This window comes from Eurosta solidaginis, chromosome 2 (genome assembly GCF_040869045.1).
Source record: "Eurosta solidaginis isolate ZX-2024a chromosome 2, ASM4086904v1, whole genome shotgun sequence".
In the NCBI taxonomy this organism is placed as follows: domain Eukaryota; kingdom Metazoa; phylum Arthropoda; class Insecta; order Diptera; family Tephritidae; genus Eurosta; species Eurosta solidaginis.
Genome location: NC_090320.1, coordinates 225,344,424 through 225,358,652, shown reverse-complemented (window position 1 = coordinate 225,358,652; position 14,229 = coordinate 225,344,424). Strand labels below are relative to the sequence as shown.

At 37.8% G+C, this 14,229-nt stretch overlaps 1 protein-coding gene across 1 annotated transcript in view; it reads left to right on the top strand.

The window, feature by feature from the left end:
• The first annotated feature begins 2,060 nt into the window (after positions 1-2,060).
• The window catches only part of Tango1 (transport and golgi organization 1), a 52,344-nt gene continuing 40,175 nt past the window's right edge, over positions 2,061-14,229 (top strand). The window contains exon 1 of the mRNA XM_067767138.1: positions 2,061-2,551. The gene's annotated coding sequence lies outside the window, so the exon portion shown is untranslated. The remainder of the gene's footprint in view (positions 2,552-14,229) is intronic.

Below are 14,229 nucleotides of genomic sequence, written 5' to 3'. Positions count from 1 at the left end.
GCTTTGTTGAAAATTGTTACGGCTTCGGACGAACTTATGCGTTCTTGTTCATTTCCACCTGTAACTTCAATCTTCGGAATCGCTTTCTTTTATAGCTTCAATATGATCCTCTTCAGTCATGTCGTCGTTATTCCAGTCTCTTATCTTCTTCTGTGGAAGTAGCCTAATAAATATTTATTATTGTTATCGTGTGTTTTTTTATTTACATCAAACTATAACTACCTCAGGATTTAAGTGTTCGAGAATTTCGGTAGCTTCTTTTTCCATACTTTTAGCTTCAGCTTCCATTTGGTTTTTCAAGACACTAATTGGAATGTCATCGTCGTCATCGTCTTTCAAGTTTGCAAAGTTTAAAATATTTGTCCAGCATTTCGCCAACGTCTCCTGTCTCAATTTATTCCAAGCTCTATCCAAAAATGTAACAGCATCTCTCAAGCTAATTTTTTTACTGATTGGATCAAATCGCAATCATCGGAGAAAATAGCTGCCAAGAGAGAATTTCGGTAATGTAGCTTTGTTCTTCTTATTGCGTTTTGATCCATTGGTTGAATCAAAGGAGTTACATTCGGCGGCATAAGCATCACCCTAATTAAACTATCTTCGGATCTTAACGAGTCCTCGTTTGGATGCGAAGGTGCATTGTCAAGCAAAAGTAACGCCTTTTGAGGTAGTCCTATATTTTTTAAATAAGTTTTCACCTATGTAATAAAAAAAATAGGGTTTTTAAAGGGTGTTTAGTTTGTAGTCAAATATGAACTTGCCTGTGGTAGAAACGAAAAGTGAAGCAATTTTGGAACAGAGTTGTTGTCATCCAGGCTGATTTTGAGCTTCGGTACTCCACTGGGCAGTTAAAATGCCTAAATGCACGCGGATTTTTGGCTTTTCCAATGACAATCATTTTAACCTTGTGTTTCCCCGTAGCATTCGCACACGCCAGAAATGTGATGCGCTGTTTTTCAGATTTGTTTCCCGGTGCCGGCTTTTCCATTCTAGAAACGTATGATTTTCCCGGAAGGAGCTTCCAATATAACCCGGATTCTTCTGCGTTGTAAATTTGTTCTGGGCATAGTTCAAGCTCCTGAATTTTAGCTTGTAACTGAGTTTTGAAAGGCTCCATTAACTCTGGTCGCGAGGATAGTTTTTCCCCTGAGATTGAAATCAATCGTATGCCATGCCGTTTTTTTTAATTTTGTAGCCATCCATCGCTTGCAAAGAAGGTTGAGCCATTCTCGCTATATTTGGCATGTCACTCCTTAGCTTTATCTTTCAAAATTAAACCATTTATAGGATAATTCTTGCTGCGTTGTAATAACTTGTAAAGCTTTTTTTCCATGTTTGGCAATTCTGAAGCGCGAAGCGTTTTACGTTTTCCAGGGCCCGATAGCGTGTTATTAACGCATTTCAAAATTTTGTTTTCATTTTTCACAATTCCACAAATTGTGGACTTGGCAGTGTTATATTTTTTGGATAGAGCTGTGATACTAACGCCATTCTTGGCCTCGTTAATTATTTCAGCCTTTTTTGCTAAACTCAAAACATTTCGTTTTCGTCCCATTATAAAACGCAAATAAATTTGATCTTTACCGCGCAAAATCCCGTGTACATATCACTGACAAATATCAATCAATTTAAAAGAAAAGTTCCGTAATTAGCAAGAAACCTAGTCAGTGTGGCGCCTTATAATGAAACAAAAGACGCACATAACGACAAAAATTTGAATATAGGGCGTTACAGCACATGCAAAACGACAGTTTCTCACATTGTTTGGGAACCGCAGACTACTTTGTTCCATCGTAATAACTACTTGAGAACCTCTGCGATATCGTCATACGCCGGAAGTCATTCAACTCCTTCAACATAACATCATATTTAATACATAATAACTGCATAGCCTACTAAAGCTGTTGAGCGCTCACTAGCATGCATTTGCCTAATAACAAGCGTACATTCATATGTATGCCTATCCCTATGTTCATACAAAGCGAATGCAAGTTCAATGCCAGCAGCATCATACGATTCTACCGCTACGCAGTCAATTGTTACAGTCCGCTTATTGGTTTCAATATTTTCTATTATTTTATTTTTTTCTTGATTTCATTGTTTTCTAATTTCCTTTGTTAAACTCTTTACCTATGTAATTTATTTAATAAGTAAATAGACACCTTTTTGGTAATTGAAATATTAAAGTAAAGTCAGTCAATTTTTGCGCTCATATGCATACCGACGCGATATTACCGTCGGTAAATCAATAAAGAGTTTAAAATCAGCAGAAAATACTAAGAGTTTTATTTTAAACGGACTTAGTGAAATCGGTTGCTGGAAATTAGCACACGGGCTAAGGATTGTGTTTATTGTTCGTCACCACACATGTTTTTCCATGAAAAAAGAAAATAATTGGTCGAGTTTTAGAGTAGCTACATTTTGTTCGAGTTTTAAAATAGTCAATGGAGAAAAAAATGTTCAAGTTTCCGAAAGTTCGAGTTATCGTGTGTTCGAGTTTTCGCGAGTGCACTTAGCTAAGCGTGGGGCAGTTGAGGGCGAGCAGTTTAATGTGAGTTATAAGGGAGTAATTTGATGTGCTTGTACGCGTATGAGTCGTGGCAGAGTGGGTGACGTACCCGTCTCAAACGTTTGGGGTTGCGGGTTCAAAGCCTATTGCAACCAAGCATTTTTTAAATTTATTATTTTTTTTTTTTTGTATTTAATTTTATAAGTTTATTATTTTTAATTTTATTTATGGTGTATTTAAAACACGGGCGATGCAAAGCATCGGTACACCTTTATTTATTTAATTTCTTTATTTTAATGTATTCAATTTATTAAGTGGTGCCTTTAAAACATGGGACCATGCAAAGCATCGGTACACCTTTATTTATTTAATTTGGGGCGAGCATAGGGAACTCTGAGGTTTCGCTCTAATGAGCCACCCCATCTTCTATTTGAAGACCCCTTAAAGAATGTGATGTGGAGGCGAGCACGGGGCTCTGAGGTATTGGCACCCCATTTTCTACTAGAAAAACCTCAATTTATTTAATTTGGGCGAGCATAGGGAACTCTGAGGTTTCGCTCTAATGAGCCACCTCATCTTCTATTTGAAGACCCCTTTCAAAATGTGATGTGGAGGCGAGCACTGGGCTGTGAGGTATTGGCACCCCATCTTCTACTCGAAGAACGTCCATTTTAAATTAAAAACTAAAACTATGTCTTTAGAATATTTCATAAGCCGGATGAGAATTTCAGCGCTTATGAAACAAACGAAAGAAAAAAACTCCTCATAGTTTAAGTCGCTTAAACAGCACTGTATACCGAAATGATCAGGATGACGAGCTGAGTTTATTTAGCAATGCCCATCTGTTTGAACGCAAACTAGTTTCTTAATTTTGAGATATCTGGATGAAATTCGGTGAGCTTGTATATTTGGCTGTCCGATTAGTCATTTGTTGGAACTGGCCCGATCTGACTACTATACTGCCGTGCATAGCAAAAAGGCAGTAAAGTGTAAAAAATTAAATCAGAGAAATATGTAGTACCAGTTTTACGTTTGTTTTAACTAATAAAATAATTTTATTTGCTACACAACAAAAACCAATAAACATTGAACTATTAAGTGACTACGAAGAGACACGTTAGCATGTGACTTTTTGTAAATTTAAAAGCAGTAAAATGAGATTTACTGCCTTTTTATTCTGTTTTTCATAGACTAGTTTGACTTACACTTGCAATTTTTCAGACACCCTTCCATTAAAATTTTATTTTGTTATCTGTTCCTTTTTTAGTTGCAAAATGCCACTTTGCACGAAAATTTTTGCATGGCGGGCTACTTACTTGGTTTTCTTGATTTCCATTTTGACCAATGCCCGATATCTTTCGATTGGCCTCAGTTCTCGAGGCACAAAATAACATTATTTTTTGATTATTATTCCAAAGTCAATTTGCTATAGTGACATGAGGCTAGGTCCGGCCAAAAGAGCGCTGAACATTTATGCTTTCTCAACAAGGCGTTTAAAGTTTTTTAAGCATTCCTTACCATAAATTTGACTGTTTATGGCTCCGCTTCTTTGTTCTTTGGTTAGTCTCCTCTCTTGCTTTTCAGACGAAAAATTCGCAACATTCCAATTTTTGCGCCAGTTTTCTTCTCGAAAGACTGGGGTTCTTTTGAAAACTGGTGATAACTTTCCTTTTCTTACTTTTGTCACTTACAATGGTTTACGCACTTCCGATTCGTTTGCCATTTTTAACTGTATAACACCGCTAATACGGCCCGGCCCGGCCCATACTTGACATAAAAGCCATGCGCAAATATAAAACGACGAAATTTCACTTTAAAATTGGTTTGATTTAATACTCCTCACCGAAGCTCTCATAAAAGCATTGAATATCACTACCACGTCGATTGGATAACGCTTTAGAATTACTAGTCATTGGTACCTCCTGATCCGAAAAGTCGAGCATTTTGTGTGCCACAATAAATTCTGGTGAAGACTCTGTTTATTGATAAATAGATGGCTGACGTGTAGACGTAAGTAGGAAATCCTGTATTTCTAAAGCATGGTTATTTTGGAGGGTACCCATGCATCCGTGGTACAATATATCAGAAATAAGTTTACGCGCAATCACTTTCTGTTGTTCGTCCATTTCTTAATATTGCGATGTCTAAGATTTGCCCAGCATATCAAGGTCACAGTTGGTGTTCCCGCTTGATTGTAGTTTGCTATAAGCTAATTGTATCAGCTGGTCTTCTGACACCTTTTTTCTTTATATACATTTTCTGAAATAAGAGAAAATTTAACAAGATTTGTATGTAAATTACTTTATTTCTTAATATTTCTTCTTACGTGCTCTTCTTTTTAAACGGTTTTATTTAGGTTGACTTGGCAGGCTGGACAGCATTTTTTTTGTAATTGAAATTTAAGTAACTTCCCGATAAGCTACAAGCTTGAAACTTGGAATATAGTTCAGAACCCGATGACAATGCAATAGTAAGAAAAAAATCGCCGCTAGGTGGCGCAAGGATCGAGATATTCACAAAAATCGTATTTGTGGTCCGATTTGGCTCATATTTGTCCGATAGAAGTGACATCAAAATATTTTGGAGTTGGCGGAGGGACAAGCATACGTGGCGCGGAGTCGAGTAAAGTCTTTGGAAGGATTATGTATTGAGGACTTAGATTGTAACAAATTGTCAGGAAAGAGTCCTTGTAATAATGAGTCACTAAATGAACTAAATAGAATGAGAAATAATAGGCAATTAAATAAAGACTAAAAACTTGAAAAAAAATAATAAAAACAAATTTTAAGTTAAACGGTTTTATTGAAAACAATACCTACGTACATTAAGTACTAATAATACTAAAAGCTAAGAAAATAAATAGGTAGGTCCTTGGTACTAGTCATTAATCTAGGGCGTTGATCAGATAATTAAATAACACACCGGACCGTCTGTCCGTTAACACGATATTTACTTACTTAATTGGAGCTTAACCGTTTCTTCGCTCTGCTAACTGGCGCCAATTGGTCACACCAAGGGAATGTAAATCATTTCAACCTAGTCCTTTCAGCGGAGTGCTTCCGTAGGTGGGTTCGGATAAAAATACTTTCATAACCGGTGCATTTTAATATGCTGGACTATGTTGATGTCTGCGTAAAGCTCGTACAACTCATTATATATCTTCTACGGTACTCGCCGTTACAAACGCTTCGAGGTCCGTAAATCTTTCCAAGAACTTTTCTCTCGAACACTTCCAGAGCCGCTTCATCTTATGTATTCATGGTTCATGCTTCTGCACCATAAAGCAGGATGGGTGCGATAAGTCACTTGTAGAGCATAATTTTCGTTTGTCGAGAGTGAAATTTACTTTTCTATTGCCTATCTAGTCCAAAGTATCATTTATTGGCAATAGCGATTCTGCGCTAAATTTCAGAGCTGATATTGTTGTTCGTGTTAATGCTGGTTCCCAAATAAACAAAATCTTTTGCTATTTTGAAATTATAACTGCCAACAGTAGCGTGGTTGCCAAGGCGCATATGCGCCGACTCTTTGCTCGTTAACACGATAAATTGAGTAAAAAGTTAGATAACTTTACGAAATATGGTATACTGGCTCTATTCCCAGAATAGAGCTGCATGGAAAATGGTCGCCCATTTGCACGATAATCCAGTTTTTGATGTGGAAAATTGCGAAAAATGGAAAAAGCTATAATTCATTACCAAAGACCGATAAACTGATGAGGCTTGATATGTTAGCTGACTTTATAATAAGAAATAGAAATTTTTAACAATTTTTGGAAAATCGCCGCGCACCGCCTACATTTTGAAAGGAAAATGTCAAAGTCTCCTAAGAAATAAATCCTAAGCCGTTGAAGGTATCACGTTGAAATTTGGCTGGCTGTTGGCCTTAATATTATACATTCACTTTTTTAAGCAGTTTTTCTACTTCCACAATCATTTTGTTGTTACGCGGTTTCATTTTGCACCAAAATTTGTATCTGTCAAAATATTAAGCACTAATCGCACCAAATCAACACAAGCTGAAAAAATTAATTCTAAGTGCGACGCGCCTACTGTATTTAATTGCAACAAATTTCAGTGAGTGCAAAACACTATATCTATCCTAGGTACCTTAAAGGTAAATTTTGTTTAGCGCATATGTTTTTGTTGTTTTTTTATTAGTTTATCCATGTTCAAAAAGCAATGGCAGAGATAATAGCATGGTTGACTTTTATCATAATATAGAGAAAAGTTTTGTGTATGACATAACTTGGTGAATTGGTCCTTAAGTGTACACTTTTGCTCCATAGTATATATATTAACCTGGGTCGATTTGTATGAACGAAAGTTATCCGATATCGGGTATGGGTAGTGGAACTTTTTCCTGATCCCAAATCCTATCAAAAAATCGATGGCGCGATATCGGTTAATAAATCGACCCAGTCTAATATATATAAATATATATTATATTGTGGCGAATATTAGCATCACTATGATGTTAGTAAATAATCATAACAACAATAAAAAAGCAAGCAGCTACACTTATGTACAAGGCAACGAAGAATATTCTACACACATTACCAGTACCTCGAAGTGAAGACAATGTCTCACATACACATATGTAGTCATCAGCTAAGATCAGGAGTTGTTACTCACATATACACACGGATATAGCTAAATAACCAAGTATGCGATACAACTGTTCCAGAAGGCATGTTCATAAAAAGTCTAGACTTTAGGAGAAATACGTGAACGAGTCTAACTGAGAGTATAAAAGCAGCGAGATGCAAGCGAAGGTCAATCAGTTTGATTTAAACACTATTAGCGAGGTATAATTTTAGTTGTGAAGTACTACTCCCAAAGTAGTCGAAATAAAGACCTTTTTGCAATACTGAATACTGGAGTTATTTAATTCGTTACAATATATTATATATATGAGAGCTCAGGTTTGGTGTTTGATGTTCAGTTTCGCCCAAACTTAGACTTCCTTACTTGTGTTACTATCTGATAATCTGCTCCATTCATGCAAGGTATAAGGTATATGGCACGACCGAAGGTAATTCCGTTTTACCTGTTTTCTATTCATAAAGTGATCATATTGGGACTAAGAGCATTGATAGTTCTTGTGTTGATACATCTTAACTTATATGAAAATATTACATCTGAAAACTAAGTAATGTGTGTGCAATCACCGTTTTGATATATGTAGGCTTACACAAGTTCAGATCAAGCTTTTTATAATTCAATTTAACCCGAACTCAGGCTTCTTTACTCGTTTCATTCAAATTTGTTTGAGTGGGTAAACATTGTGCTTACTACTTAACTGTAACTAACGAATCATACAGTTATCCTCTAATGTTTAAGAGATTTAATGAGCGGTTTTTAAAATATACCCGCATACATATATAAACTTAATGTGTGGCTAATTTTTTAGTGGCCGTTTTCACCCTCTCCAGTTAAATTAGATTTTACCTGGAGCATAGCAATCTTTCAGATAACTTCACAACAAATCGCAAAAATGTTTTGAAAGCTATCCAAACAGCTGCTTTTTGTTTACACTTCTTCTTATAGTGTAAGTGCGTAACTGAAGATAGTGAAAACGGGCCTGAATGCTATTTAAACAAATATATTATTAAGCTCTTAAATTGTTAAAATGTTTTAGCAAAATTGCAGGTCATGCTGCGATGATTATAAATATACATACATACATACATATTAATAAAAATTTTTTTAAAATATTTTCACTGTATTATGTAAAATGCTCACAATACACCCACAAACTTATTTACACAATTGACAAATAAATAAACACTTACACTTAATTTTGAAACGTCATCCCACTTCCTCTTGTACATATACAAATGACCCACATAAATAAAATACATACATATATTAAATATACCGTACATATTATATCTATATTACATACATATATACAAGCATACTTATACTATATTAAATTTAAAGAAAGAGTAGCAAATAAAGTTTTATTAATACAAAAAAATATAATATATTTATTAGGGCGGGTCAAATTGTATGGGGAAAAATGGGGGAAAAAACAATTCAGGTGCACATCCAGTTTCTGAATCTATGGGTCATACTGAGTAATATTGTCCATGGGACCATATGTCTGAAATGAATTTCGAGCCTCCCTAATTTTGTTAGAAAATTTTATATCGCAATCCGAATTTGACATTCATTTTCATGTATTTTATTTGTGTGAGCCGCTATTCGGATTGGGATATAAAATTTTGTAACAAAATTAGGGAGGCTCGAAATTCTTTTCAGACCTATGGTCCCATGGACAATGCTACTCAGTATGACCAATAGATTCAGAAACTGGATGTGCCTTTTCAACAATAAATTTGACCCAACCTAATATCTATCCTTATCTATATACAGTGAGTCCTCACTTGGGCGGACACTCTCCATCAGCCAACGTTAATCCAACCTCCCAAGAGAGGTTTCCACTTAAGGGTGTGGATGGGTAGATATTTTAAAATGTTTGTATTGTTTCAGAGATTTAGTACTCACAACTTTCTAATTTAAAGAGCAATCTTTTTATTACACTGCTCAAAAAAGTATGTAACCCTGTGCTTCGGTGGAGTTTTTAACACCCCAATCGAGGTGGAAGGGTGGGGCAAGACGCGGAAACCGGGATGGTGTTACTGCGCCAATCCGGCACTAAGACAATCGTACAAACTGGCAGATCAATAAATGATGTCAAATCAAATTTTCAGGTCTAGAAAAAGCCAGCGAGGTGAGCCTCAGTAAACTTCTGGTATTTTCCAAAATGGCGTAGTTATTTCATAGGTAATGGTTCTTGAGGGTGGTTTTTAGTTTGATTGTCAAATAAACTTCTGGTATGGTAACACTATGGACATATTCAGTTCATGTGAGGTCCCTACAGACCGGCCAGTTCAATCTAACCTAAATTCAGGCGATCCGGAAGCCTTTCATTTACATAAAAGTGATACTAAGTAGTGAGCTTTGTTGAAATTTATCTACACAACCACCAGTACGACATATTCAAATGTGAAAATTGGTATAGGTATACTGTCACACTTTGTCCGCTAACGAGGAGTTCGCGTTCGTCCAAGAGAGGTTTTGGATTGATGTGTTATGAAAACAGGTCACCAAGTCTGCCGATAAGAGGTTTGTGTTCGCCTAGTGGATGTTTTTCATCCCATTTTATAGTAAATAGCTGTCCGCGTCCGGCCAAGATAGACATAACGGAGGGAAATTTGTTGTAAAAATTTTACCTAAAACTGGATGCATGGAAAACTTTCCGGCCAAGGTAAGTGTCGCGTAATAGAGGTGTCCTTTAGGAGAGGTTTCTCTTAATATCAAAATAAATTGCAGTGCGTAAGTGTCACTAAAACTCAAAAACAGCTTGACCGATTTCGACATTTTTTTGTTTGTTTCGTTCGTATGGTTCAGGATGATTTAGAGAATGGTTTTTTTGTAAAAGTAGGTCGTGCCACGCCCCTTAATAGGGAAAATTTAAATTCGCTTTATTTCCGCAATTATTTGTTGAAGATATCCAAAATTTATTATAGAGATTCCGTACATAAGTGGGGATGAGTCGGAGAGTGAGTGTGGGATTGAGAGTTGGAGTTGGGGTGAGAAGGAGATCAATAGAATAAGGGATGGACCAGAATAACCAGGAGAATGGACCAGAATGGTATAGAGAGAGAAGAGGGTAAGCGAGGATCACTTTGAATGTAGGACAAAGTCTGCCGGGTACATGGCGTGAGGGCGAGGAGCTTCAGATGCTGGCTGATAGGAAGAATTCCAGAAAGAAAATCCGGCGAATAACGGAAGTGTTTCATACCGGTATAGATTCCGGCAGGAGTAATAATGGTGGCCTGGTACCTGACTTATAGATTGTGCTTAAATTGTAACGGGAGCACTTCTCAGCATCCGACACCCGACTATGCAGAAGTGAACCGCGCTAATTACCACGGAGTCAACCTGATTAATACCCCGGAAATCTATTATCAACGAGATCTCCACGTTGCACTAGATCCTGGGGAAGACTCATGACAAGAGAATCGACACTAGACCATTGTGCCGACTTCAAATTAGCCTTTGACAGCGCGATAAGAAATAGCTTCTATGTCTGAATTTAAGTTCGCTGCAAAATTAATAAGGCTCTGCCAAAGGTAGTTGAGTAACACCACCAGTTCTGTAATGATTGGGATGGACCTATGTATACGAGCCATTCAAAATCAAATGAGGTTTCATGCAAGGCGACTCCCTTTCAGACATATCTTTTGTTAATTGGTGGAGAAGATTATTCTAGTAGTATGAATAAACCGTAATGGCACAATCTATTACAAGAGCGTGTAATGGCTTATGTTGATGATATTGATATCAGTGGTCTTAACAAACGCGCCGTGAGCTCTATTTTTCTGTATTAGTTAAAGAGGCAAAACAAATTGGTCTTGCGGTAAATGAGGACAAACAAACTACTTGCTTGTTGTATGAATGAATCGGCGCATCCACTTCTTGGTAACCACGTCACTGTTGAAGGATATACATTAGAGACAGTGAAGGACTTTGTCTATCTAGGAACCAGCATTAACAGCGGAAACAACGTCAGCTTAGAAATCAAACGGATAATAACTCTTGTGAACAAATGCTACTTTGGAATATGTAGGCAGTTGAAAAGTAAACAAAGATCATGCTTTACAAGTCGCTACAACAACAACAAGTCGTTTATCATACCTGACCTGATGTATGGCTCGGAATCGTGGACGATGTCGATAAGATGATATGGCTATTGGAGTGTTCAAAAGAAAAGTTCTGCGGAAGATTTATGGTTCTGTCCCTGATGCCGACGGCGAGTATCGAAGGAGGTATAATGATGAGCTGTACGTGCTTTGTGCAGATATGAAGATAATGCAGCGGATAAAAGCCCAAATGCCTCGCTAGCGAGGCCATGTCATGCGAATGGACGAAGAAGCTCCAACCAAGAAAGTAGTACAATCGACAGTTTGAACGCAGAGGAAGGGAGAGATCTCCACTGAGTTAGGAGTCAGGTGCTGAAAAACTTGACATTCCTTGTTGCTCCCGATTGGCGTAGTTATCGCGTGACCGGCGTGAATTGTTGAGAAACTTCCAAAATCCCTTAGGCGGGTAAAGAATATGATTCATACCTGACTCGTTAATTTATTACTCGGCAATTGGTAGTTTTTCTGTGTCTACTTTGTTTAAAAAAAAAAATTACTGCCCCTATCTCAGTTCACACCAGGCAGACAGATAAATAAGTTCGGTATAATAAAAAAAATTTGCATTACAAAAGTGACATTGTTGCATACCTCGCCTCTTGAAGTATGCCTGGATGTTGAAATCGTATGGCCTATTCCAAGTCAACCAAAGGAATCACATATACTTACATTTACTTCTCAGAAGATATTCAGCTTCAGCCTTCTGTGTAACTCTGCGGCGAGAGAGTTGGAGGGATAATGTGGTTGGTCATGCAGCCTTCCTTAAGAATCTGGGTTCGCCTTCGTCGGACTATTGCGCTCCGACTGTATTTTTCGATATGAAGTACGAGGTTGTTATCCCGGGTAGGGATTATTGGTCGAAGGAGTCGCCGGACCTGCGCGATAGGCTGCAGATATATACTGACGGCTCCAAACTGGATGATAAGAAGATGGGAAGCGGGGTCTTTGCATCTCAACTATGGTGGAATCTAATCTTTAGCCTACCCGATCATTGCAGCGTCTTTCAGGCGGAGGTGGCTGCTATAAACGAGGCCATTGATCACCTGAGGAATGCTGTTCACGGCTATAATATAATTTGTAATTACTCGGACAGTCTGGCTGCACTAAAAGCGCTTGGATCGGTTACATATAAGTGCAGGACAGTAGAGAAGTGCCGCAAATCTCTTAACGAGATCGCTGAGCAAACTTGCATCAGTCTGTTATGGGTACCTGGACACACGGAAATACCAGGCAATGAGATGGCTGACGAACTTGCAAGAGAGGGCACATCCGTTCCGCTTTCGTCGTCCTGGAAGGGATTGAACATGCCGCTCACTACCTGTAAGCTCACTTTGAAAGGAATTTTCCTTAGGGAAGGGAGTGTGAGATGCAACAATCTCGAATCCTGTCACCACACTAAGCTCGTGTGGCCTGAATGGGGCGTGAGACGTACAAGAAGTCTCCTTCTTGGAAGGAGGGACATATCTCTGGTGGTGGTTGGACTTACTGGCCACATAGCAATCGGTTGGCATGCACAACGGCTGGGTGCTCCCTATAATGATTACTGCAAGAGCTGCAAAGACGAAGAGGAGATAGAAACAGTCAAGCATTTTATGTACAATTGTTCTGCGCTTTGGCGCGAGAGGAAGAAATCTCTGGGATCTCCCTTCTTTGACGATCTTTGTGATCTGGCTAAGTTGGAAGCTAAGAAATTCCTGACATTTGCTGAATCGACCTGTTGGTTTGAGTAATAACAATGGGACCTTTTGGGCTTAAGTGCCCTGGTGCTCGCACCGGTGGCTACTCTAACCTAACCTAACCTAACCTATCCGCTCATCAGAGAGAGCACTTCCTTAGTTGGATCTTAACAGCGTAGTTGTATGTTGTAATGAAAACTTCATGTCAGTAAACCTACAGAAATGTAAGTTCATGTGTTCACGAAAAACCTTCCAATCCCATGAGTGATTGATTTTAAATTACATATTTAAACTTGAGGTTAATAGGCTTAAGGTACTTTGGCGTTCATTAAAGGGTAGTCTAAGGAATTCAATGATCCGTACGTTACTAAAACTCTTTCTTTGGTGTTGCCGATAATAAAATATGCTTCGAAATTCTGGAGCCCACATTATCAGATCAGATCAAATAAACTGGAATCGGTTCAAAAACAATTTTTACCTTTTGCTTGAAACCCTTACCATGTGATACGTCAAGGAATCTTCCGGTCTACCGCAGCTAGCTAGTTAAAACTGTTACAGTTGCCTACATAACATAGCTGTAGATATATGCTTGGTTTCTTATTTATAGTAAAACTCCTAAGACGGATGATAGCTAGCCTATTTTTTCTTGGCGAAATGAAGTTCAATGTGCCAGGCAGACCGTCTACACATTTTCAACAGCTGCATATAATTACATGCAGATCAAACCTTGAAATGCATGACGCACTTCGTGGAATTTGGCATGATTTCAATAATCACTGCAAAATCTTAGATGCTTGCGATTCGATTTATAGAATTAAAATGCATCTCCTGTATGTTGTCATTGCCTAGCTATGTCCTGTATATATTGTAACGAATTTCGAGGGATTACGATTCTTTTGCACCTTCTGCTAACGTTCGAATCGCTGAACTGTCGAATAAATAACTCCAATATTCAATATTGCAAAATGATCGTTATTTAGACTAGTTTGAGAGAGTACTTCGCAATAACAATTATACTCCACTAATAGCGTATAAATCAAACTGATTCGTTATTTTTCAGCTTGCGCTGCTTTTTTACTCTCTGGTACCTCGTTCGCATATTTGTTCTAAAGTCTAGCCTTTTCACGAACATCCCTTCTGGAACAGTTGTATCTCATACTTGGTTATTTAGCTATATGCGTGTGTATGTGTGAGTGACAACTTCTGCTCTTAGCTGATGACTACATATGTGTGTGTGAAATAATCTCTTTGCTTGAAGCTGCTGGTTATGTGTTTGGAATATTCTTCATTGCCTTGTACATATGTGTGGCTGCTTGCTTTTTTTGCTGTTGTGA